The sequence below is a fragment of the Rhinolophus sinicus genome, chromosome X (assembly GCF_036562045.2).
Source record: "Rhinolophus sinicus isolate RSC01 chromosome X, ASM3656204v1, whole genome shotgun sequence".
NCBI classification, from domain to species: Eukaryota; Metazoa; Chordata; class Mammalia; order Chiroptera; family Rhinolophidae; genus Rhinolophus; species Rhinolophus sinicus.
The window spans coordinates 93,088,131-93,106,600 of NC_133768.1; the positions used below are offsets into that span (position 1 = coordinate 93,088,131).

The 18,470-nt window shown below is 36.5% G+C and overlaps 1 protein-coding gene across 21 annotated transcripts in view; it reads right to left on the bottom strand.

Annotated features, from left to right (window-relative positions):
* ENOX2 (ecto-NOX disulfide-thiol exchanger 2) overlaps positions 1-18,470 on the bottom strand; it is a 432,409-nt gene that overhangs the window by 332,917 nt on the left and 81,022 nt on the right. For 3 of the 21 annotated variants that reach the window (XM_019716147.2, XM_019716144.2, XM_019716142.2), the window contains exon 3: positions 8,156-8,206. The exons of the other annotated variants lie outside the window; for them this stretch is intronic. The gene's annotated coding sequence lies outside the window, so the exon portion shown is untranslated. The remainder of the gene's footprint in view (positions 1-8,155; positions 8,207-18,470) is intronic. 21 annotated transcript variants of the gene reach the window in all.

Consider the following 18,470-nt stretch of genomic DNA (forward strand, 5'->3'; position numbering starts at 1 on the left):
ACCTAGGAATAAACTTAACCAAGGATGTGAAAGACCTATATGCAGAAAACTATAAGTCATTTTTGAAATAAATTGAAGAAGACACAAAGAAATGGAAAGACATTCTGTGTTCATGGATTGGAAGAATCAATATAGTTAAAATGGCCATATTACCGAAAGCAATATACAGATTTAATGCAATCCCCATCAAAATCCCAATGTCGTTTTTTAAAGAAATAGAACAAAAAATCATCAGATTTGAATGGAACTACAAAAGACCCTGTATAGCCATAGCAATCATAAGAAAAAAAAGAACAACGCTGGTGGTATCACACTTCCGGACTTTAGTTTCTACTACAGGGCAACAATACTCAAAACAGCATGGTATTGGCAGAAAAACAGATAAGTAGACCAATGGAATAGAATTGAGAACCCAGAAATAAACCTACATAAATATAGATAGATAATTTTTGTCAAAGAACCCAAAAGCATACAATGGAGAAAATACAGCTTCTTCAATAAATGGTGCTGGGTGAATTGGAAAGCCATGCAAAAGAGTGAAACTGGACTGCTGTCTGTCACGATGTACCAAAATTAATTGAAAATGGATCAAAGACCTAAACATAAGACCTGAAATAATAAACTGCATAGAAGAAAATGTAGGTACTAAACTTATGGACCTTGGGTTCAAAGAGTATTTTATGAATTTGACTGTAAAGGCAAGAGAAGTAAAAGCTAAAATAAGTGAATTGGGGCTATATCAAACTTAAAAGCTTCTGCACAGCAAAAGAAACCATTGGCAAAACAAAGAGCGAACCAACAGAATGGGAGAAGAGTTTTTCAAACAGCCCCTCCAATAAGGGGCTAATTTCCAAGGAACTCATACTACTCAACAACAAAAAAACAAACAACCCAATTGAAAAATGAGCAGAGGACCTGAAGTGATATTTCTCCAAAGAGGACATACAAATGGCAAATAGACGTATAAAAAAATGCTCAACATCACTAATCATCAGAGAAACACAAATAAAAACCACAATGAGATATCACCTCACCCCAGTTAGAATGGCTATCATCAACATGACAAATAATAACAAGTGTAGTAGAGGCTGTTGAGAAAAAGGATCCCTCATACGCTGTTGGTGGAATGCAGATTGTGGCAGCCACTATGGAAGGCAGTGTGGAGGTACCTCAAAAAATTATGAATAGAATTACCATATGACCCAGCAATCCCTCTCCTGGATATCTAACCAAAAAATTGAAAATATTTATTCATAAAGACATGCGTGCTCCAATGGTCACAGCAGCTTTATTTATGGTGGCCAAGACATGGAAACAAACAAATTGTCCTTCTATAGAAGAATGGATAAAGAAGTTGTGGTATATATACACAATGGAATACTATTCGGCAGTAAGAAAAGATGAAATAGTACCATTTGTGACAACATGGATGGATCTTGAGATTGTAATGCTAAGCGAAATAAGACAGAAAAAGTAGAGAACCATATGATTTCACTGATATGTGATGTATAAAATTGAAAACAATGAAAGAACAAGACAAAAAAATGAAGGAACCAAAACTCATAGACATAGACAATAGTTTAGGGGTTACCAGAGGGTAAAGGGGAAGGGAGGCTCTAGAAGAGGGTAAATGGGTTCTAATATATGGTGATGGAAAGAGAACTGACTCTGGGTGGTGAACACACAGATATAGAGAATGAGATATAGAGAATGTATTACAGAACTGTACACCTGAAATCTATGTAACTTTACTAACATATGTCACCCCAATAAACTTAAATTTTAAAAAATTATTTAAAAAAGTACTCAAAGAGCAAAACCAATGTATGCTAGGGGAGGGTTTCATTCATGCAGCGTATCCAGGAACAGAGCAAATAATCCACAAGATTTGAAAAGCCTTGAAATTTCAGATAAATATTTTCAGATTTTTCATAGCTACCCAGGAGAGGGATTCCTGAGTCATTTGGCAATTCTATTCTTAATTTTTGAGGAACCTCCATACTGTTTTCCACAGTGGCTGTACAAATATACGAGGTCTGACAGTTATGTTTGTGAACTCATCCTAGAAAAAGTTCTGTATACTCCACTGCTGAATATCACTATAATCACCTTCAAAGTACTCCCCTTGGGAAGCTATGTACCGATGCGAGTGACTAATCCACCCTAGAAAGCAATTTTGGAACACTTTCTGGAATGGCCATCAGAGCTGTCATCGTATTACCCTTGATGCTCTCTGAATGTCATCAAAAGGTCTTCCTTTCAATATTTCCTTCATTTTCCAGTAAAGAAAGAAGCCACTGGGGGCCAGATCAGGTGAGTAGGGAGCGTGTTCCAATATAGTTATTTGTTTACTGGTTAAAAACTCCCTCACAGACAGTGCCACGTGAGTTGGTGCATTGTTGTGATGCAAGAGCCAAGAATTGTTGGAAAAAAGTTCAGGTCATCTAACTTTTTCACGCACTCTTTTCGGCACTTCCAAATAGTAAACTTGGTTAACTATTTGTCCAATTGGGACAAATTCACAATGAATAATGCCTCTGATATCAAAAAAATGGTTAGCAACATCACTGCAATAAGTTTGCAAACTTAATTGTCAGACCTCGTACATTCCCACCAACAGTGTATGAGGGTTCCTTTTTCTCCACAGCCTCTCCAACATTTGTTATTATTTGCCGTGTTGATGACAGCCATTCTAACACGTGTAAGGTGATGTCTCAACGTGGTTTTGATTTGCATTTCTCTAATAGCTAGTAAAGTTGAGCATTTTTTCATATATCTGTTCGCCATGTGTATGTGTTCTTGTGAGAAGTTTTTGTTCATGACATTTATGTACTCCAATGTTCATTGCAGCAGTATTTATGGTGGCCAAGACAGGAAAACAACCAAAGGGTCTTTCAATAGATGATTGGATAAAGAAGATGTGGTATATATACACAATGGAATACTATTCTGCCATAAGAAAAGATGATATAGTGCCGTTTGCAACAACATGGACGGATCTTGAGATTATTATGTTAAGTGAAATAAGTCAGACAGAAATAAGTTGAAATCTATATGACTTCACTCATATGTGGGATATAAACCTGAAAGCAACAAAAGAAAAAGACAAAGAAACAAAAACTCATAGATACGGACAACAGTTTAGTGGTTACCAGAAGTTGGGGGGGAGGAGGGGAGGTAGAAGAGGGTAAAAAGGGTCAAATATATGGTGATGAAAGGAGAACTGACACTGAGTAGTGAGTAGATAGCATGATATATAGATGATGTATTATAGAAATGTACACTTGAAACCTATCTAATTTCACTAAACATTGTCACCCCCATTAAATTTAATTTTTTAAAAAAGCTATGATGTTTCTCCAAATTTAGTCAGAGACACAGCTACCTATAAATGGACTGATTTCTAAATGTGGATACATGCTCCAAAATACTGAAAAGTTTTGCAGTGATCCTATCTTCTCTGATTGGAATACTCTTCCCCACCCACTCCTCTTTGCTAGGCTACAATTACTCTTTTTTTTTTTAACTCTCAGCATGAATATCACTTCCATGGCAATTCTTTCCACCTTCTATAATCTCCACATCTCAAGTTCTACACTCCTGCTGGGTATTCTATTACACCCTGGCAATTACACATTACAGTACTGAAACTTTATTTAAACTGTCTGTTGTTTTCCATACTAGACCATAAGCTCATGAGCCAAGAATCAGTCCTGTTTTTATTATTATAGTTTCCCCCCAGCATAGCACAGTACCTGGCACATAGTAACAACTTGACAAATATCTGTTGAATACGTTAATTAATTAATGGATAGATGCATAGACAGATATAAATATATTAATGTACTGATAAAATTCTACATAGGGCAAAGTAATAACTTTTTAAATTATTTTAGATAACATGAGGGTGTGTGTGTGTGTGTGTGTGTGTGTGTGTGTATGTGTTTCTTTAAATTTGATGGTAATGGAGTATATCATGCCCATATTTATGAGTGGGAGGGACTTGCTGAAAACACAAATACCAATATGGCTAAATAATTCCTGAGGAGTCATAATTTTTCAGATTTATGTATGTATGCTCAAACTGCTTTCATCCATATTTCATTTATTCTTACAGCCTCCAACTGAAATAGATAAGGGCACATATTATCATTGTCATTTTTTTGAAGGGGAAATGGATTGAGAAATGAAGTGAACTTGCCTAACTGGAAATGATATCCCAATAACCAAGTTGATGCTCCAGCCACCAGAGGAGTATATCCTGGTAGGATCACAATTATTATCACAATCTTTTTAGAGTGGGAGAAACAGATATGAGCAAATATCTGAGACAAAAGGAAAGCCCATGATTCATACTAGGGTATCCAGGTGGTAATTCCCACCCGTTCTCAGGAATGTTTTTCGCTTTCCTGTTCCCGAATCCTGAGATATAAACTGTTTTCTGTTCTCCACGATGAATCGTTTCCACAAAGTGATGTCCGATACTACCAACCACCTGGATTCAAGGAGCCAATTTTCCCAATTTCCCGAGCAACTGTTCTCGGGATTTAGGAACGGGAAAGTGAAGAAAATTCCTGAGAATGGGTGGGAATTCTTGCCTGGAAACCCTATTTCATACTGATTAATCTGCTTTGCAGGCTGAGTTCAAATTACTTATTTAACTGGCACATGCAAAAGGGGTATTAGGACTGGGATGGAAGTTTACTTTTGGTTTTAAGGTGATAACATTTTGCATTAACATTAGTCATTCAGCTGAGTAAAAGAAATCAGCAGTCTGATAAGATGAAATGCATTTAACAAGAATGAACAAGATTTCAGCTATAAGAATTAAACCTAATTGTTTTCTGAAATATAATTGATAAATTAAAAGATTGACTCTGATTTATCTTTGCAATTAATACCATGTGGAAAATCACATTGAGATTAAAACATCTATATTAATTGAGTGCCTTTTTGAGACCTATATGTTCTAGTCTGATTACCATTACTTAAAAGTATTGAAATCAGCTACCCTTCTCCATATTTATTTTCCTTAAAAAAAAAAAATACAGAGAAATGGTGGCATGAGGAGTGCTTCTTGAAATCTCCTCTGGAAATTACAACAAAATGAACAGCTATACTTCAACAAAGGACTCCATGTAAGTGAAGTGACATTTCTCTAAAGAGGACATACAGATGGTCAACAGACACTAAAAAAATGTGCAACACAATGGGATTTATAGATGATGTAATACAGAATTGTACACCTGAAATCTATGTAATTTTACTAACAATTGTCACCCCAATAAATAAATAAAATTAAAAAAATGTTCAATGTCACTAATCATCAGAGAAATGCAAATAAAACCACAATGAGATACCACCTCACTCCAGTCAGAATGGCTATCATCAATAAATCAACAAACAACAAATGATGGCAAGGATATGGAGAAAAAGGAACCCTCATGCACTATTGGTGGGATTGCAGACTGGTGCAGCCACTATGGAAAATAGTATGGAGGTTCCTCAAAAAATTGAAAATGGAACTACCTTATGACCCAGCAGTTCCATTCCTGGGTATCTATCTAAACAAATCCAAAACACTGATTAAAAAAAAAAATGCACCCCTATGTTTATTGCAGCATTATTCACAATAGCCAAGATATGGAAATAACTGAAATACTGATCTATAGACAATTGGAGAAAGAAACTGTGGTACATTTATACAATGTAGTATTACACTGCCATAAAGAGAAATGAAATCTTACCATTTGCAACGACATGGATGGACCTAGAGAACATTATGCTAAGTGAAATACGTCAGACAGAGAAAGACAAATACCATATGATCTCTCTTATATGTGGAATCTAAAGAACAGAATAAATGAACGAACAAAACAGAAATAGCCTCAAAGATATAGGGAAAAAAATGAAGGTTGTTAGATGGGAGGGGGTAAGGATGGAGGAGAAGGTAACAGGATTAGAAAATACAAATTAGTAGTCACAACATAGGCACAGGGATATGAAATACAGTTTGGGGAATATAATCAATAATGTTGTAAAGATTATATAGGGTGCCAGATGGGCACTGGACTTATTAGGGACAACATTTCATTGACTGTGTAGATGCCTGACCACTGTGCTATACTTCTGAAGCTGAAGCTGAATAATATTGAATGTCAACTATAATTAAGTATACGGAGGGTGCCAAAAATGTATACACATTTTAAGAAAGGAAAAAACTGTATTAATATATACTAATAACAAAAGATGAATACAAGTAATGTTTGACTTCTGCAATTACAAGAGGTGCTCAAAGTGGTTACCATCTGTGTCCAGACACTTCTGATTGCAATGAACTACTGCTTGAGCAACAATAACCAAAGTGTTAACATCTCTTAAAATGTGTATACCTTTTCTTGGCACCCTGGTGTGTGTGTGTGTGTGTGTGTGTGTGTGTGTATTATTTTTTCCCATGGGATGTGGAGTACAATGCAGGGAATGAAGTCAGTGGAATTGTAACAGCTATATTCGATGTCAGAGGGGTAGTAGAGTGGGGGGTTACCACTTTGCGAGGGGTGTAAATGTCTAACTATTACATTGTTTGTACACCTGAAACTAAACAATAAAATAAAAAATAAATATAACTCAGTAGGGTGTTTTCAAACCCAGGAAGCAAAGTAGATGTAGCTCCCAAATCAGTTCTGAGGGTCAGCTATGAATGAGACTTTATTACATTTTTAACCTCATGTGATGCCTTTCCATCAAGTAGCTAAAGGACATCATAGGAATGGCCATTTTCCTGGAACTTGCTCAGCAGGAATTCATTGAAGGTGCCTTTGTCCAGAAGTGAAAGGCAATGGTGACCTTCTTAGACTGAGTGGAGGAAATCAAGTATATTATTGTCTTCGACTCTGTTAACCTATTCACACCGGCAGACAACATTCAAATTATAAAGGAAGATTTCAATGTTAAAAGAAATCTATGTGGTTATAATATTTACTGTAACAAATAACATTATTCACCCCTTTATTCTAGCCCTTCTAGCTTCACCCTATCTCTAGTATACTGGTTGATCCTGCTTTTTTTTTTCAGGTCTTTCTCTCTGATGGGCTACTTGTTGCTACTCTGTACTCCAGGAAAATAACAAGTAACAAGGATGAAAGTTGCCTATACATCAAGAGCTGATATAAGAAGGTAAATACTAGAGCAGGGTACTAAAATCCTAACAAATGTTTTGATTAAATGCTGACTACATACCAAGCCCTGTACTATCACGTACTTTAAATGCATTATCTCATTTAATTTTTGCCACAAACTGTCAGATAAATATTGCTATTGTCCTCATTTTATAGAAGAGGAATTCGAATATCATCTGGTTAATTATTTACTCAAGCTAAGTAAATGGCAGACTCAGAATTTAAAACAAGGTTCATCTGGTTCCAAAATCATTTATCTATGCCACATTGCTATTCTGAATCAAAATGATATACTCTAAATATGGTGTCAGGTAGTCTGTATGCCTTTAAGCAGAAGAAATTCCAAGCTTTGGATATTTTATGGCCAAAGGGATGATATAGAACTTGGGGTAATAATAATGGCTAACATTTTTTGAGGGTACAATATAGGCACTGTTGTAAGAGTTTCACATGCATTCTCATTTAATCCTTACATAACCCTACTAAGTAAGGTATTTGGTATTTTAACACCCACTACAAAGATGAATAAAATGACACTAAAAGGTGAAATGACTTACTCAAGGTCACACAGCTAAAAAGTGGTAGAACTAGAATTCAAATCTAAGCAGCCTGACTCCACACTCTACATGCTTAACCACCACACTATATTAATACAAAACTGGCTGCAGTTAGGAATTCAGTTTTGGAGCTAGAAAGAACCTTACAGATTATTTAGTCTAGCCTTCTTATCTTACCAATGAGAAAAGGGAGGCAGAGCAATGTTAACCAATTTGCCTAAGGTCACATGGTTTGCAAGTAGTTTGAGCCTGCATTACAGTCCAGATCTTCTAAACCCTAGCCAAGTGTTTGTTCCATTATATCATACTATGCTCTCCCAGATACATTCACATGTCAAAATACAAGTAGAATTCAGTTAAACTGCTTTTTCCCCACCCTGCACCTGAGATATTAAACATGGCTGAAGAAAATTCACATACCTGAGCTGATGGGTTTCACTTTCGTTTAAAATGTTCATTGTATACCTGAAACTAATATAAAATAATATTGAATGTCAACTGTAATTGAAAAATAAAAGTAATAAACTATTTGTAATCACAAGCCTCAATGAGCACTCATCTTTGCCCAGCAATGCTACTTCTGCATTAAACTTGCTTTCCCATTCTTCAAAGTGACTATGGTATACCTTTACCTCTCTCCTCAAACTTGTCACATCTTTCCCACTCCTCTCCTGTTTCCTGTCTTTAGCTGATGAGACTGCCTCATACTTTTTGGAGAAAACAAAAGCCATCAGAAAGAGCACTCTCATCTTCCCACCACCAAATCTACAAACTGACATACATCTTTATCAATGAGTATATTCTCTCTCTTCTGTCCTGTTAAAATGGAGTGTCCCTGAATCCCATAATCTCTTGCCTGCTCAAAGACTTTGCTCCTGCAGATATCCCTTTTCTTTTGCATTATTTTTCTTTTTATTGTAAGTCAGCCTCAACTCCTACTGTTTCAACATCCCATATTTCCCATCCATCAATAAATCCTGCATTTTGATTTGAACTTCAAAACACATCTTGAATCTCTCCATTTCTCCTCATCTTTGCTAACATCATCTTTATCCAAGTTACCATTTTTCTCTTCCCTAACTACTGCAATAAATAAATAGCCTCCTAATAGGCTGTTATAGTTTCATTCTTGTACACCTTTAACTCATTCTCCACAGAGCATCCAAAGTAGTCTTTACAAAAACCGTAAAACAATTCATATTACTCTTATCTTTAAAAACTTTATATGGATCCCCACTGCTTTTAGAATAAATCAAAATATCTTGAGGCCTATAGGCTTGTATGATGTGGCCTCTGATTACCTCTCCCACCCTCATGTTATGCCATGTTCCCATTAACTCAACTATGCTAGCCTTTCTGTTGTTCCTGCAACACATCTAGTTCTATCTTGCCACAGAGACCTGTGCTTGCTGTTCCTGAGGCCCTTTGTGTGATAAATACCTTCTCATTCATCAGATATCAGTCTGAAATGCATCTTTTTGGAGAAACCTTGCTTTCATGATATCTAAGTAGGTCCTGCCTAATTTTCTCATCCATAACTGTTGTAGCACTTACCACCACCATTTCACTGATATGTGGTATATAAACCAAAAACAACAAAAGAACAAAACAAACAAATGAGAAACAGAAACTCATAGACACAGACAATAGTTTAGTGGTTGCCAGAGGGTAAGGGGGGTGGGGGGTGGGAGATGAGGGTAAGGAGGATCAAATATATGGTGATGAAAGGAGAACTGATTCTGGGTGGTGAACACACAATGGGATTTATAGATGATGTAATACAGAATTGCATACCTGAAATCTATGTAATTTTACTAACAACTGTCACCCCAATAAATTTTAAAAAATGTATGTATGTATGTATGTATGTATGTATGTATATATGCATTTATGAGGTCAGACAATTAAGTTCGTGAACTTATCCTAGAAAAAGTGCTATATACTTCATTGCTGAATATCACTATGGTCACCTTCAAAGTACTCCCCTTGGGAAGCTATGCACCAACGCCAGAGCCTAGTCTACCCTTCAAAGCAATTTTGGAACTCTTTTTCTGGAATGGCCATCAGAGCTGTTATCGTATTACCCTTGATGTCCTGAATGTCATCAAAATGTCTTCCTTTCAATATTTCCTTTATCTTCAGGTAAAGAAAGAAGCCATCGGGGACCAGATCAGGTGAGTAGGGCGGGTCTACCAATGCAGTTATTTGTTTACTGGCTAAAATCTCCCTCACAGGCAGTGTCGTGTGAGCTGGTGCGTTGTCGTGATGCAAGAGCGATGAATTGTTGGCGAAAAGTTCAGGTCGTCTAACTTTTTCAAGCAGCCTTTTCAGCACTTCCAAATAGTAAACTTGGTTAACTGTTTGTCCAGTTGGTACAAATTCATAATGAATAACCTCTCTGATATAAAAAAGGTTAGCAACATAGTTGCAACAAGTTCACGAACCCAATTGTCAAACCTCATATGTATATATGTACGTATTTGAGCAATTGTCTCCCTCAAAACTCAATGAAGGTTAGGACCTTTTAATATCTTTTTTTTCACTGCTGTATTGACATTAGCGAATAGAGTATTTGACATTAAATAGGTGCTCAATAAATTTTTGCTGAATTATGAAATGAATTAATTCCTGGATCATACCATCCAAAATATTCACCTGGAGAGCTCTTCTTCAGGTCCTCTATAATCACGTATCAACACGTTACTATAAACAAAGATACTCTTAAACAGGGGGAAATAATTCTGACTTCTTTAAGAAAAGAATCTGGCCAGTTTCATAATCCCAAACCTTTTGCCAAAATGTAATCAGCAGATTCTGATCTCTTTCTGCGGTGATCTCTTTCTGAACGGAAAAGAACAAAAGAATGTCTGCAAAGTTAACTCACATGAGGGACAGGACCTTGAGAACGATAACTGTTTAAAGCTCTCTTTATCAAATATGGTCTCTACCCATGCTTGAACAGAAAGTGAGAGTTACATTTTAATTGGTCATTTTTACCTCAAGTCATTTCTTTCTCTGCTAAGTAGCTTATTGATTTTTCAGCAACAATTTAGATAGCTGGAATTTATAGCACTCCCATTAGAAATTTTATACTGCTCAAAATCAATGTTTTGCCCAAATAATACCCTGTCAGTTGTTAAAGATGTACCTCAGGAAAACAAATGTACCTAAAGGTAGAAACTAAATATAGATATCCGCTTATACACTCACACTTGGGGTGTGATCTAAGAACAAAAAGTAAAAGAGAAAAAACTATAACATATGAAAAAAATTCAGTAGTATAAGGAGTCTAACCAGGAAAATGTTAGAATTCATTATAGCCTACTACCTCCCACTAATGTTCCATAACAGTTAATTTAGACAGGATGCACAAGGTTGCCAAATGTTCTTGTTCTACGTTTCCTGTACTAGTTTCACATCCTACGCATCTACCCTAGTACCAGAAATATTGTCCACGATATTGTACTTCCTGGCCGAAGAGCAGGAGGCTTCAAGGTCTTGCTATAAACCCTTCAAGACTCAAATTCCAACTTTCATCCTGTAAAACGCACACCTGCCTACGTACACTACTCCCTTGTAGCAAAATCTTGGGTAATGCTCAAATACTTTGGGATTAGGAGTGAGGAAGTCTTGAATTACATATCTAAGTATAATCTATTAACTGATTGGCCAGACAAACACAAGAAAGACCCAAATGTATTAACACTATCACTCCAAGTGTAAGTATTCATGTATAATGACACATATATACAACACTAAATTTCTCTTCACCCTAGAAGGAAAACAGATGCTAAACTTTCCTGAGTCTTAGCCTTGAACATTTAAAAATAACTGCTTTACATGTTCATTTGGAGTTGCAACTCATCTGACTAAGACACTTAGGGTGCACCAGAATTTGGGGATATATGCAATTATAATTTTTTCCATTCATTTTCTCCAATTTCCTCATAATTGTTTTTCCTAATATAGCCCTATGTTCTTTAGAGGACCATACAAGGAGGCCCAACACACTGGATAGTCTTTCAAAACTGCATGGCCAGGCAGGGTCATTCATTCAATAAATATTGCATTGAGTGCCTGTTAGGTGCCAGGTACTGTTCTAGAAACTGGCATAACAAGCCCAGGGAGGGGTTGTACAGGTTCAAATGAGCTTAATAAAGTAATGAGAAAGACTTCTGATTTCTAAGGCTGTTTTTCTTTTGTTTTTAATTAGGCAATGGAACAGCAACTGCCATAGGTTCTCTGTAGTCCGTGAGACATCAAATAGGGGATATCATCCTCCCCAAGGCAACCTGACTTTGGCTTCCCTCCTTTCTAATTACAGCATAGCACATGATCCAGGGAAAGGAGATCTGAAAAATGAAGGCAATTTTGTGCTGAGTAACTGAGACAAATGGAATACTCTCTAAAGGCAGCTCTCCAAACCATCCCTGCCCTGAGCTCAGTTCTCCAATGTCTCTTGCTTTATATCTTGGGTTCAATGTCCTTCACCTTTTTCTCCCCATCACTCCAATGCAGCACATGGAGGCAGTTCAAGTACACAATTATCTTTACTCAGGTGGGAGGAAACCTCAAAGTAAGTTTCTACACAGATCACTCATTCATTCAACAAATATTTAGTGAGTACCTGCTTTAAGTCAGGATGGCTCTCGGTGCTTGGGATGTATCAGTGAACAAACAGATAATAAGCCCTCCTCTTATGGAGTTTACATTTTAAATGGGGGTTATTGAGATAAGTTACAGTCAATGTTGCAATAATCACATTGCTTTATACTGCTTCAGGTCATTACATAGTCCCTTCCTGTTCCTCCTTTCTTTAGCTCCTACTCTACAGCCCAACCTTTGGGTATACATCTTCTTGCTACTTTTGACGTTTCTGTACTTCACTTCCACTCCAAGGTCTAGCCTTCAGCTACTTCCACTCCCCTAGCAGATTCTCAGGCACGCCCTCTTTATCTGTGATTATCCCTAATGAACGGAATTCCCCATACAATGGTAACCCCATCTTTCTTAGATGCCAGTGACAGCAATTTGACTAAAATCACCAGGGCACTGGACTCTGGATTCTAGTCTCCAAAATTTCTGATTAGCCTTTTCTTAGCCTCTTAGGTGAGCCACAAACTCCATTTATAAATCATTGTTTTCCTTAACTTCTCTCTTATCTTTTCTTTTTGTGTACTTCGTAAATCTGTTTTTTTCCTAACAAACATTTCTCAACCAAGTTGAGAAAGGAAGATAGTTGGAAATAAAGAGCAGGGTTCAATTTATTTTTTTAAAAATTCTGGATTGCCAAAGATGATTTGAAAAAGAAAGTTTCTGGGGCCATGTCTTCATAAGACTCTGATCTCATATATATACTGTTGGTTCCTGTGGCATTTCTGCAAGCTGTTCTTTAAAATAATTGTGTTGTGTGTTTCTGGGTTCTTATGGGGTTTTAACATTTTGAAACCACTGGGGCAAACATGAAAAATTTAAAAGATGTTTACTAAGTAGTCAAATAAAAGGTTATAAGAAATTTCTCTATTCCCCCCCTCCAATTATTTCCATCCCATCTGAAATAGAAAACAAGTTGAAAATATTTCAGTCCAAAGGGTAATTTTATGAAAAAGATAAGCACCTAGGAACAGAGGCTTTTAATGAAAGTGTCTCCTGCACCACAGAACAACACTAATATAATTCAATAAAGTTTACAAAACCATTCCTGCCAATCAAACTCTAGAAAAGACAATTTCCTGTTTGTGGAAATAGATGTGATACTGAACAGAACCAAATCAGGCTGCAATTAACTCAGAAAAAAAACCTGATATACTAGGCTCAGGTTAGCTACGAGAATTTTGCTGCATTCTAACACATTTGCATACTAGTTTAATAAAATGAACTTTCAAAAGAATTCTCATTCTAGGGAGTGGGGAAAGGGAACTTACTGAGTTATACAGAAAAAAAGCTACCTAGCAAAAATAGTTACCATTCATTGAGAGTTTACTATGTGGAAGGTACTTTGCTAAGTGCTTTATATACATTTTCTCATTTAATTATCACCATAATTTTAAAAGATGAGTGTTCTTAATATCTCAGTTTTACAGATGAGGCAACTAAGCTCAGAGATGTTAGATGGGTAAATTCACACATGTAATAAGGGGTAAAATTCAGACCCAGGTCTGCTTGTAATTCCTAGGCTGTGTTGCCACTCAGAATATATAACAGTTATATCTATATAATAATTAAATACAGTCATATGACACTTAATGATGTGGGTACATTATGTGAAATGCATCATTAGGCAATTTCATCATTTTGCAAATATGATAGAGTATGCTTACACAAACCGAGGAGGTATAGCCTACTTACATACTTAGGCTATATAGTATAGCCTGTTGCTCGTAGGCTACAAGTCCGTACAGCATATTACTGTACTGAATACTGTAGGCAATTGTAACACAATTGCAAATATTTGTGTATCTAAACACATCTAATCATAGAAAAGATACAGTAAAAATATGGAATAAAAGATATGCCTGTAGGAGGTGTGATCAAATAATATGGTGAATATTTAAATAAAAAAAACTGTTACAGTAAAAGACACATTGCCATTAATCTCCCTCAAAATACTCCTTCATGCTGCGCCCACACATATCTCATAGTTCTTGTCACTTTCTAAAGCAGTTTTGGAAGTCCTCTTTCATGAATGTCTGTAGTTGTGCTGTCGTGGCTGCCTCAATATCCTGAATCATTTTGACTTTGGTGAAGAGCCAGAAGTCGCACAGTGCCAGATCTGGTGAATGAGGTAGATGAGGACACACCATAATGTTTTTATTTGACAGAACTGCCGTACCAGAAGCGATGTGTGACACAGAGCACTGTCATGATGAAGGATGATTAATGACACACTTTAAAAGACACCTTCTCTCAACCGTAGCTCACACCTGACTGACTGCACTGAACAAGTTGAAACTTATCACACACTGTTACTAAGGTTCGATGTGCCGCTTCCAGTATTGAAAATCCCTGCCTTTCTGTTGGATGACACTTGGCAGCAGCATTCACCGTATTTTGTGACCACAATGGAAAGCCTCTGTATCTGGCACCATGCAACTTCTGGCTCTTCTCAAAAGTCAAAATGATTCAGGACATTGAGGCAACCACAACAGCACAACTAAAGACACTCACGAAAGGGGACTTCCAGAACTGCTTCAGAAAGTGGCAAGAATGATGGGACAAGTATGTTCGAAGTGACGGGGAGTAATTTAAGGGGGAGGAGTTAATGGCAATGTGTCTTTTACTGTAATATTTTTTAAAATTTAAGCATTCACCATAATTTTTTATCACACCACATATAGAGCACTTACCATAAATGGAGCTCGCAGGACCAGAAGCTGCTCTGGATGAGTCAGTGAATGAGTGGTGAGTGACAGTGAAGGCTTAGGACATTACTGTACACTATTGTAGACTTTATAAACACTGTACACTTATGCTATACTAAATTTACTTTTAAAATATTTTTCTTCAATAAATTAAACTTAGCTTATTGTAACTTTTTAACTTCATAAGCTTTTTAATTTTTTAACTTTTTGACTCTGTTGTAATAACATTAGCTTAAAACACAAACACATTGTATAGCCACACAAACTATTTTCTTTCTTTATATCTATGTTCTATAAGCTTTTGTCTATTTTTAAAACTTACTTTTTTATTTTACTTTTTGAACTATTTTGTTAAAAACTAAGACACCAACACACACATTAACCTAGGCCTATGCAGAGTCAAGACCATCAGCATCAGTGTCATCTACCTCCACATCTTGTCCCACTGGAAGGTCTTCAGGGAAGTAATACCCATGGAGCTGACTCCTATGAAAATAATGCCTTTTTCTGGAATACCTTCTAGATACCTCCTAAAGGATCTACCTAAGGCTCTTCTTGAGGTGGTATCAGTCTTTTCACAAATATGTATATGGTTGTTTTCTTGGTTTATTATTATTTTTTATCATATGAAATCGGACAATTAAGTTCATGAACTTGTCCTAGAAAAAGTGCTACATACCTCATTGTTAAATATCACTACGGTCACCTTCGAAGTACTCCCCTTAGAAAGGTATGCATCAACGCCAGCACCTAGTCCACACTTCAAAGCAATTTCATAACTCTTTTTTTCTGGAATGGTTATCAGAGCTGTCATCGTATTACACTGGATGTCCTGAATGTCATCAAAATGTCTTCCTTTCAATATTTCCTTTATCTTTGGGTAAAGAAAGAAGTCATTGGGGGTCAGATCAGGTGAGTAGGAAGGGTGTTCCAATACAGTTACTTGTTTACTGGCTAAAAACTCCCTCACAGACAGTGCCATGTGAGCTGGTGCATTGTCGTGATGCAAGAGCCATGAATTGTTGGCGAAAAGTTCAGGTCGTCTAACTTTTTACGCAGTCTTTTAAGCACTTCCAAATAGCAAACTTCGTTAACTGTCCAGTTGGCAAAAATTCTTAATGAATAATCCCTCTGATATCAGAAAAAGGTTAGCAAAATCGTTGCAACAAGTTCTCAAAGTTAATTATCAGACCTCGTTGATTTTCTTGTAAGAAGACAGTGCTCCATGAACATGACTTTCTATTAATGAAAATTTTTTGGTTTTGGGGTCCAAGTTTTACAACTTTTTAAGGAGTTTGTTGAGGTCTATAAAAGCTTCTACTAAACACTTCACTGTGAATTTTCTTGGGGGTTCTTCTTCTCTTGCAGTTTCCTTTTTTCTAGCCTCTTCTTCAACTACGCATTCCTATTGCAGTTTCAACAACTCCTCATTAGTCAATGAGGATGACATTGAGCCCCTCAATGTCATACTTATCCACACCCAGGTTAAAGTTGTTTGCCATCTCAACCATAGCTCTGTTGAGTTTTGCAACCCTTGCACTACGACATTACAATGGCTATGATGTCACTAGACAATAAGAATTTTTTCAGCTACATTATAATCTTTTTTTTTTTTTTACATCTTATGGGACCACCATCACATATGCGATCCATCGTTGACCAAAACAGTATTATGCAGTGCATGACTGTATAATACAAGTATACTTGTGTATGTATATTTGTAATAGATAAATTTTAAATGAATTAGCTAGGCATAAAGCAGCATGACATTGTAGTAAAAACACTTGATTACGAGTTCTGAATCCTGGGTTCTACCTAGGCTCTGATGCTAATTACCTTCATGGCTCCAGATGAGCCATTTAACACCTATAGGTCTCAGTTTTCTCCATCAATAAAACAAGGCTTTCAAGTTAAACATTCTATAGCATCCCATTTAGCTCTGCCATTCTATTATTCTACTGAGATAAGTTAGGTCATATGTATTACCATGAACGTTTTGCCTTTGGGGATAACATATACTAAAAGAAATTTGAGGAATAAATTCTGCTAAAAAGTGTGTAACCTTGACACAAGCAGATCTGCTAGAAAGAGGGAGATGATTTTAAAAAGAAGAATCTTTTTATGAAGCAAATGGAGCTGCCAACATAGTCTTTGAACTCTCCTTCACTATGAGCTAAAGAGAGACTTCAGTTAATCTTCACTAAAAATGACAGTCTGCAAGTATTTTGGATCTCCAGGTCGAGGGTAAGCTGGCAAGAACTAAATGGAGAAAAAAAACATTTTACAGGGTCACTGCTAAGCCCAGAATCATGGGATTTCTGAAGAAAGTGTTTATGGGTAACTAAATCAAAGAGCTCAGTTAGGTGAATAAAAACGGTTCTAATAATATAAGCCTCATACAGTATTTCTGAAATACTACTGGTGCTTTAAGTAAAGTTGAAATGAGAGAAAGGCTAGCTGTGAAACAGCTAGATCACAGAGAATTCTCTTCTCTAGGGGATTGCGCTTCTGGAAATTTTATAAAAACTTCACATAACTTTGGCAAGACACATGGACTCACAATCTGTGTAGGTTGACTTTGATTTTTGATTCTTTGTACAATGTACAATGCTACATTTATCAATGAGTCTCCAGAAAGAATGGACACATTCAAAGACTCAACTGGTCTACTACAGGGATTCCAGCCTCTTTGAGGAGCAACTGATTGAAGTCTTGAGCTTTTATGTTTTTATTTCTCCAGAGCAGTTCTTGACTAACTTCTGTCTGCTCCATTGCCTTCCCAGGTGACCCACCCATTGTCATGTTTGCCATACAAAGTTGTAATAAGCCACACTCCTACCTGCCTTTCCAATTCTCTCAAGAGCCACTAAGCAAAGGAGGTTAACAATAGTGTCTTCTCATTTCTATCACTGACAGTGATGGGATTACTTAAAGAGCTCATTTGTCTCCTGCAATACTTTATTTTAGAAAAGTAGCCAAAGAAAGGTAAAGAAAGGCTGAGGGTGAGTGAGAAAGGGTTAGTTATTTAGCCATATGGGTGGGCTATTTTCCTCATGGCAGGTACATTTGTATTTTTAGATTAAATGAAACCCTTTGTGCTCTAGGTGAGAATGCTATATGAATCACAGATGGCTTTTATAATAGGCCAGTATTAGAAATACAAAGGTGTCTGAATGGATAGATAAGTGACATTATCACAAGATTGGAAAGGGAAGAACCATATGGCAGGTTAATGCAAGGAATTATTATAATAAAATGAAGGAGTTGGAATTTGAAAATGGGTATTAAATTCATTTGTATTATAAACTATTGCAATTAGAAAAAAGAACCACGGAGGCTAATCAGTTTTCATTAATAGATTTATTTCAACCTTG